Below are 8,407 nucleotides of genomic sequence, written 5' to 3'. Positions count from 1 at the left end.
TTCCTATATATAAGTGTTTGAAAAATATTACATATCGTAGCGTTATCTAAATCATTTCAGTTTAGACATATTACATTTTACACAAATAACATATTCTTCACAAGACATTATTTTTACCAACAACTTATCTTATTCAACTCATTTTACTTGGTTATTCATTTAACCTTACATTTATCTATACATATCATCTGGTTTTATCGTTTTTCAAATGATTTACAAGACAAAACAATTTACAAGGTTCATGACTGACTGTTATTAAACGTTTTCTTTAAACTCAAGTCATGAATCCCATTTTTGTCACACGGTTCATTAAGTCCATGAACACCGCTGGTGCATTTGTTAAGCCAAAAGGCATAACAAGGAACTCGTAATGTCCGTAGCGAGTTCGGAATGCCGTTTTTGGAACACTTTCTTCTTGAACTCTGAGTTGATGGTATCCTGATCTCAAATCGATCTTCGAATAATAGCTCGATCCTTGAAGTTGAACGAATAGATCGTTAATCCTCGGTAATGGATACCGATTCTTGATTGTGAGTTTATTCAACTCTCGATAGTCTATGCACATCCTAAAACTTCCATTCTTCTTCACGAACAGCACTGGAGCTCCCTAAGGTGAGTGGCTTGGTCTGATGAAACCCTTATCCAACAACTCTTGAAGTTGTGTGGATAATTCTTGCATTTCCGAAGGAGCTAATCGGTATGGAGACTTTGCCACAGGTGCGGCACCTGGAATTAAGTCTATTCGAAATTCGATTTGTCGTTGTGGAGGTATTCCCGGCAAATCTTCTGGAAAGACTTCAGGGAATTACTTCACAACCGGGATTTCCTCAATTTTTAGCTCCTTGGCCTTCTTGTCAACAATGTGCGCTAAAAATGCTATACATCCTTTGCGTAGGCACTTTCGGGTTTTCATACAGGAAATGATTCGTAACGGCATTTCGTTTTTCTCACCGTGAACAAGAAGTGTTTCATTATTAGGAAGGGGGATTCGAATGAGCTTGTCGTAACATGCGACTTCGGCTTGATTGGCGGATAGCCAACCCATTCCAACAACAATATCAAAACTACCTAGTTGAACAGGCATTAGGTCAATTTTGAATTTTCTTCCTCTTAATTCTAAGGAGCATCCTTTAGCAATTTTATCGGTTTCAATCACTTTTCCATTCGCTAATTCGATAGTAAATGGAACAGCTAGTTTAGTTGACTTTAGTCCAAGCATATCTTTAAATTCTAAAGATATAAAACTAAAATCTGCACCGGTATCAAATAAAATAGAAGCGAAATGATCGTTGACAGGGAACGTACCGGTGATTACGTTGGGATACTGTCGCGCTTCTTTGGCTCCAACCACAAAGGCTCGTCTGCGGCCATTGTTTTCTTTGGGACAATCCTTCCTGAAGTGTCCCATATCTCCACAATTAAAAATAGCCTTGGGTTCTCCCTCCTTCGTTACTGTTACCACTGGCTTCTTCCTTCTTAATCACCTTGTTGTTACCCCAACATTTTTTTTCTGTGCGGTGACCCATTTTCCCGCATTTGTCACACTTAGATGTATTTCCATTATATTTCTTACCACTCGTTTCAGTTGTGGCAACAAATGCCTTGGTTTTTCTTAGTCGTGGGGTTTTCTTATGTTTGTTGTTCGATATAGAACCTTTCTGGAAATACGAATACTTTCTCTCATTGTTACCCGAAGAAGACTTCACATGCGTCTCCTTTTTAACCGCACCTTTATTCAGTTTTCCCATCCTTACTACATCCTCCTAAGACTTAAGGCAAGAGTTATAGCCTGAGCAATTCTCAATATAGTTCCTCCAGTTCCGTTATTGTTCGTAGTGTGGTTTTCTTCGTGTTGTACGATTGCTTCTGCAACTCGCTGGTTCAGTAGACCATCAAGCTCAGCTCGTGTTGTAGGTAAGGGTTTTGTTTGGGCTTAAAAAGTGTTACTTCGTTCTGGTGCCATGATCTTCATATATATATAAAAATATATATCCAAGAGATTAGACATGAACGAAAATAAAAACACATCGTCACGTACTATGATCATAAGGTCAAGATAGATCATAATGATACTTATGCAAATCTTTCGTACCATATTCATCACATCCTTGCAGGGATGTAAAATAAATTACAAAAGTGTGTCAATAAGAAAATACCAACTTATATATGCCATGTCACCTTTTTACAATTATTTTTGTGAAGAAAACAAAAATAATCTCGGAGTTACATCACTTCGGTCGATACGAGACATATAGTAATATATAAAATAATGTGAAGTCTTTTCTTCACATTGTTCCTTGCTTGTTATTCAAATCTCCAAGTCTTCAACAGTCTTTAGTCGTTCACAAAATCGGGTATACTTCCCAAAAGATAGTAATTGAACATAACTACCATGGTTTGGGATGTGAAATTGAAGACATAGAAATTAGACTTGGAAGGCACGTAACCTCCTCCTCGAGACCAAAAATGTGCCTAATGGTAGCAATCGAGTGGTTCTCAAGGGTACGAATGCGTTCCTCAAATGATAGAGGCGCTTTATGGAATGGAGAGTGTGGAGGTACTGATAGGGGGAAAATGATGGTAATGGGGCATTCCGGGGGAGGTCGAGTAGAAGAAATCTGAGTCTCAAGATCATGGACTCGTCGAAAGGGAATACTAAGATGAATCTTAGAAGATAAAACTCATAGTTTATAGTAATAAGCAGAAAATGGCATGGACGATAAGGATTAGATGGGTTCATGTCCGGTGGTGGAGATTGAGAATGTGCATCGGAATAGTAAGGTGGAGAGTTGTGGGCGATAGGATGTATGTGTTGTCCATATGCCTAAGCGGAACAACCATCTGTTGAGGAGGGGAAAAACCAAACGGTCACTTCTATCCTTACAGTATGTATTCCATACTCAATGGACCTTCATCGTCCAAAATAAGGAAAATCCTTCGTCGCATTAACTTATGTGACGAATACATTGGTATTGTTTGAGCTCAACGAGTTCCAACAAAGTTGTTATGATTTCTATAGATGTCGAATGGAATATGGTAAGAGACTTGCGCCATGGCTCGTGCCATATTATCCTTTGAGAATAAATGAACGCCAAATGACGGATTTTTATCAAAATAACTCCCATAAATGTGATAAAGTGTTATAGGCATCGTGAGATTAACTCAAATGTTGGAGTTTTAGAATGTTTGAGGAAAATCCTTCCGGGATGGTTTTCCTAATTTGTTTGCTTAGATGACTAATCTCAACTAACTTGTGATATAGATCGAATGTTAGGCACGAAATGAATACGTTGAGTTTTTAATGCATTGTGGGGAGTTATAGTAATCACCTCAGTTAGCGTTCTAAGAAATGGAAAAATTGAATCTCAAGTAACAACTCAAGAATTTTGAACAGGTAGTGATCATTAGTCTGACTCGCAGAGCCCACCAGGATTCCCATCCACTGCAAGTTATTATTACGTGGGCCCCCATAATAATAAATTGCCTTGTATGGTCACCCTAGCGTTCCTTTGTTCAAAACAGACGATCAGTCGAAGAGGGGGACATGACTGTCTATTTACCTTTAACATAGAATGGACCTTCGTGATGGTCCATGCATTAATACTTGTTGCCAACCCTCGCGGAATGGCACGATGTTAAGAACTATATGTAAAGAGGATTCTTAACAATAATGGTTGAATGGGCACCTTTAAGATGAGTGTTTCATCTTCCTTATCTTGACAAGAATGTCACCAATCATGATTAATATGAACCATAGGAACCTCGTTCCTACTAATAGATTGTTCATCCAAGGCTACCACCTCCGCCTTATTGTCATCATCGAGGTCAGGCATTTTCTGTATCCGAGGAAAAACAACCATATTTTATGGAATGTCGAGCTCGGGGTTTCACTTAGGGACTACGCCCTACCATAAGCTCATCAATAGATGCGAGGTCAATACGCTTGTATGAGAATCCAGAATTATCGAATTTGAATACTAAGATATCATAGTCGTGGCAAAATAACCCGTACAACGTATACATGTGAACAACTTATAAATAATCGATTTTTTGGGCAATTGTACTTTTGTTTTCATCTTTTTTTATATCGTATATCATTTCCAGTTCGACTTATTGTTATCGTGTCTAAACCCCATAGACTTGTACCAAATAAACTAGTCTTTGGTATCATCGTTTCGAACTATCGTTTAATACTATCACATAATATCCTTGCATTATCGTTTCGAATTCATCGTTTTGTATTAGTGGACGCTTTGTAAAAATATAATGTAGAACGCTTGTTGTAAAGAACTTCGTTTTGAAATTGTAGACTAGACTCAAAAAGAATCTTAGTTCGCTACAATTGATGCTCTGATACCAGGTCTGTCACACCCCGATTTTCGGTTTATGCGGAAGCGTATGGCGAGGTGTGACGATAGCGGCAATCATTACAATCAATCGAGTAAACAACATATTTGAAACATAAAAGATGTTCATCCATACATTTGATTCGAAACCATAGTTTACATTACATATGTCTTGTTTGAAACTTGAAACAACACCAACTTTAACTACATTATTCAAAGTTCAAAACATAACAATCGAAAACGGATGACATCACAAAAGCTTGCGTTCTTGATAACCACTTGAACATATTTTTCCAAAGCCGTCCACTAATCTCCTGTAATACATGTTAATTTTGAAAACGTCAACAAAAGTTGAGTGAATTCATGTTATTTTGTTTTCGCATCAAATGAGTCTCCAAAACATTTGAAGTAATAAAATTCGTTTTTGTATAGTATTATAAAAAAATTGTATGATCATTTGTGTGTTGCAAGGACACTAATATGTATGCTGAATAGGAGGCAACCAAACCTTGACAATTTATCATGTGTGTCAACGACACTAGTTTGGACACAAAGGCACTCTTGACGATCGTGGTTATCGTTGTCGTTAAGAGTGGGGCTTGCCAAAACCCAAATAGATCTATCCGTTTGTTCCTCGGTACTTGTTTATTCATTAATGGCCCCTTTATTTTAACACATATCCGCATGTGATCAAAATAGTTTCATCGTATTATCATACTATTCGTAACATGTATATATCCCCGAAAGTTTAAAACTATAAACATTCAAAGTAAAAGGGGAAAACATAAACTCACAGATTCGCGTTCCGTGCAAATCTCTATTCGATTCCTTGTTCGCGGTTCGTTTCTCGACCTACAAGTGTTCTAATCTAGTTAGACACTTAGGTATGTTTTTGTGTATCGTACAAATATTCTATCTTGTATTTTGTTTTTGTGTTTTCGTATATATATATATATATATATATATATATATATATATATATATATATATAACTTCCTTGTATATATATATATATCTATTCTATTTGATTTGTGTTTGAATGGGCTTAATTTATGTTTTAGAATTGAAGTCCATTGTGGGTATTTGGTGCTTATGGGCCTAGCCCAAATAACTTTGTTTAAAAATATGGGTCAAGCCCAAATTAATTTGTAGGAGTGGGCCTTAGCCCAAAACATTTTATAAAGGTAGGCCTAGCCCAATTTAGTTTATAGTTGTGGACTTAGCCCAAATAATTTGTGTAAGAATGGGCCTAGCCCAAATTGTTTTCTAAAAATATATCTAGTCCATAATAATTGTAAAGATTGGGTTTTTAGCCCAAGTACTTTGTAAAGTGGGCTTTATCCAAAATTTGACTAAAAATATATTTTTAGTCCATTGTTTTATAAAAGTATGCCTAGCCCAAATTTTATTTATGAGAAATGGACCTTAGCCCAATTTTAACTTATGGACTATTTTCTTTATTTACAAGACGTTGGGCTAGTCAAAATAATAATAGTAATACTTGTCTTCTTATAAAAATCTAGTTTTTATAAAAATTATTACTTATGCCATAATTAAACCTTTTTAGTGCATAAGCTTTTGTGACGGCTTGTATTTTGTTATAGTCGTTTACTACATGTCGGTTTGATTTATTCGTATCGTTTGTCCCGTTTGTGTCGTCCGTCACGTTTTACCATTTGCTTTGTTTGTGCCATTTTTGTTTGTCCAAAAGTCCATATAGTCCAATAGTGTCTGAATTTGTCCATTTGTGTTTTCGTGTCCAAGGATGGACATTTTATTTCGTTTTTCAAGTTCATATATATATATTTTTGTAATTTCTATGGATGTGTATCAATTTTTCGTTTGTTCCTACTTGAACTAACATATGATGTACACATCAAAAATATATATACTTATGATACTTGATGAATATTTTTGTAAGTACACATTTTATCCAAAAATATATACTTGTCATTTTTATTTAGAATTTTTTTTTTATAAAACATGGATTTATGTCTTTGTCCAAAATTTGTTTAACCATGTTCAAGACTTGTTTTAGTTACATACTTCCTTGTTTAACAACTTTTAAAACATAACAAAATTTATAAAAATTTTGCCATAGTTTTGTTTGAAATATGGATTTTTCCCCAAGTTTATACAAAACTTGTTTTCAAATTATTTCAATACAAAACACCATCAAGTATCGATATCTATCAAAATTTGTCAACAAAAGTAGCATGAACATGATATTGTTCTTAACTTTCCCAAAAAGGAAACTTTATTCCTTATTTTTGCCAAAAATTTGTAGAACGAGATTTTATGAAAAACTCTTGTTCTAGATGTCTTGCAAGGTCATTTGAAGTATAAATATGTATTCAAAATGTTTACTACCAACATATTTCTTGATTATGATCCTTTCCGGAAATGGAAACTTTATCCAAGAAATATTTTGAAAATTTATTTTCTTAGTTTTGAATAGTTTCTCATATTTTACTAACATGCAAGTTCGTAAAAATTCATGTTCATTCCTTTGTTGATGAATCTTGGTTGATCCTACACGCATGTATGTAGATCATATTTTTTAGTAGAAATAACCAAGATTCAAATTTGTTAGGCTTGATTCTCCAAGTTCATCTCTTAATCATAGAAAAATCATGTTTAAAAATAATGATTTTTTGTTGTTTCTTGTTATTTTTCAAGTGGGTTTATAATGAACTTGTAAAAGAAATCAAGAATAAAAGTAAGACTAGTGTAATGTTCTTACAATTTTTGCTAGGAAATAAGGATGAAGATAAGAAAAATCTTGATGATCTAGGGCTTCTAGTTCCACCAAAAATGCTCCAAATAGCTTTACTAAACTCCCTAGTATCTTGTTTCATCCATGAACTTCCATATGAGCATGTGTTCTTGAGTTTGAATATTGAAATGAAAGTGATGTTGGTGGTGTTTGGCCTTGAACGAATTTTAGGAGAGAGAGAGAGAGGTAAGAAGATGGTAAATTTTGATGGTTTTGGGGATTATGGAAAAGTGGTGGAGTGTTAGAAGGTTTACTTGGGTTTAGATCTTACACTAATCATGTTTTCCTAGTTCCAACACAACAAATTGAAAATAGGTGGCAAGTGGGAAAGCCCACCAACCGTGAATCATCATGGGGAGGGGGTATTTACTTATTTTTTTTTTATAAAAATCTTGTTTAATTTATAAACCTTAAGAACTTTGACATTTTATATAAAAATATCTACAAGGTTTTATGCCTTCATATTTTAAGGTAGTGTGACACTAGGTAAAACTAGTTCACCAAAATTTTTAGTTTGTAATTCGGGTGAAAAAGTCGGTTCGGGTCCTGTACCGGGTTAAATACTGACACCGTGTTTTGTTTAGATAAATACATGACAAAAATTATTTTTGCACATGTTTTATCATCCGAATAATTAATACAACTTTTTGGACTTAAAATTTTATTATTTTTGGCACGGTTCCGGTACCGGCTTTACTGACTGGCAGTTTACTGAACTAGCCGTATAGCTTAACGCAATAAGATTCGATTGCGGATTTTGTGTCATTTTTAATACCCATTATATTATTTATGTAAAATAATATTTATTTTTGGGTTTTCGGACTGCTATTGTTTCGTTCTGCGGAATTCTGTACACTTCCGCAGGATTGCTGTATTTTTCTGCGGACTTGGACAATTTGGTTTTTAATTGGAATCTTGTAAATAATAAGGCACATATTATTATTATTTTTGGTAAAAGTTTTTGTAGAATATTTGTGTAGACATATCGGCATGTCTTGTTTTTTTTTTATCGTGTCAGACTGTATCGCGACTAGTACTGTCAAGTATCTTTTATTCGCATTCCTATTGTTAGTCTAGGATATTGTTTCCAATCGCAACGGATTTGTTATCATATTTCACTATGATCTTTGTAATTCCTAGACTTTTAAGACTTTAATTAATTAAAATCAAGTCGTATACGCAAAAATAAAAATTGAAATAATTGTTCAGGTTGTACAGAATTACCGGAATTTTGCCGATTGTCACAATTTTCACAAAACCTATGTATCTCACATGCATTTTTATG

General features: G+C 34.6%; 1 long non-coding RNA gene across 2 annotated transcripts; it reads right to left on the bottom strand.

Moving 5' to 3' along the window:
• Positions 1 to 4,440: 4,440 nt before the first annotated feature.
• On the bottom strand, positions 4,441 to 7,298 carry LOC110902479. 2 transcript variants are annotated; one of them, XR_002571142.2, is made up of 3 exons: positions 7,090 to 7,298; positions 5,141 to 5,198; positions 4,441 to 4,660 (listed from the first exon to the last, which is right to left on the bottom strand). It is a non-coding gene; the product is annotated as an uncharacterized LOC110902479 (long non-coding RNA). The 2 variants fall into 2 exon arrangements; XR_004876835.1 differs by lacking the exon at positions 5,141 to 5,198.
• Positions 7,299 to 8,407: the final 1,109 nt, after the last annotated feature.

The sequence above is a fragment of the Helianthus annuus genome, chromosome 13, assembly GCF_002127325.2.
Source record: "Helianthus annuus cultivar XRQ/B chromosome 13, HanXRQr2.0-SUNRISE, whole genome shotgun sequence".
Taxonomy (NCBI): Eukaryota; Viridiplantae; Streptophyta; class Magnoliopsida; order Asterales; family Asteraceae; genus Helianthus; species Helianthus annuus.
Note: the sequence above shows the minus strand (reverse complement) of the source record. Positions and strands in the feature narration are given on the sequence as shown.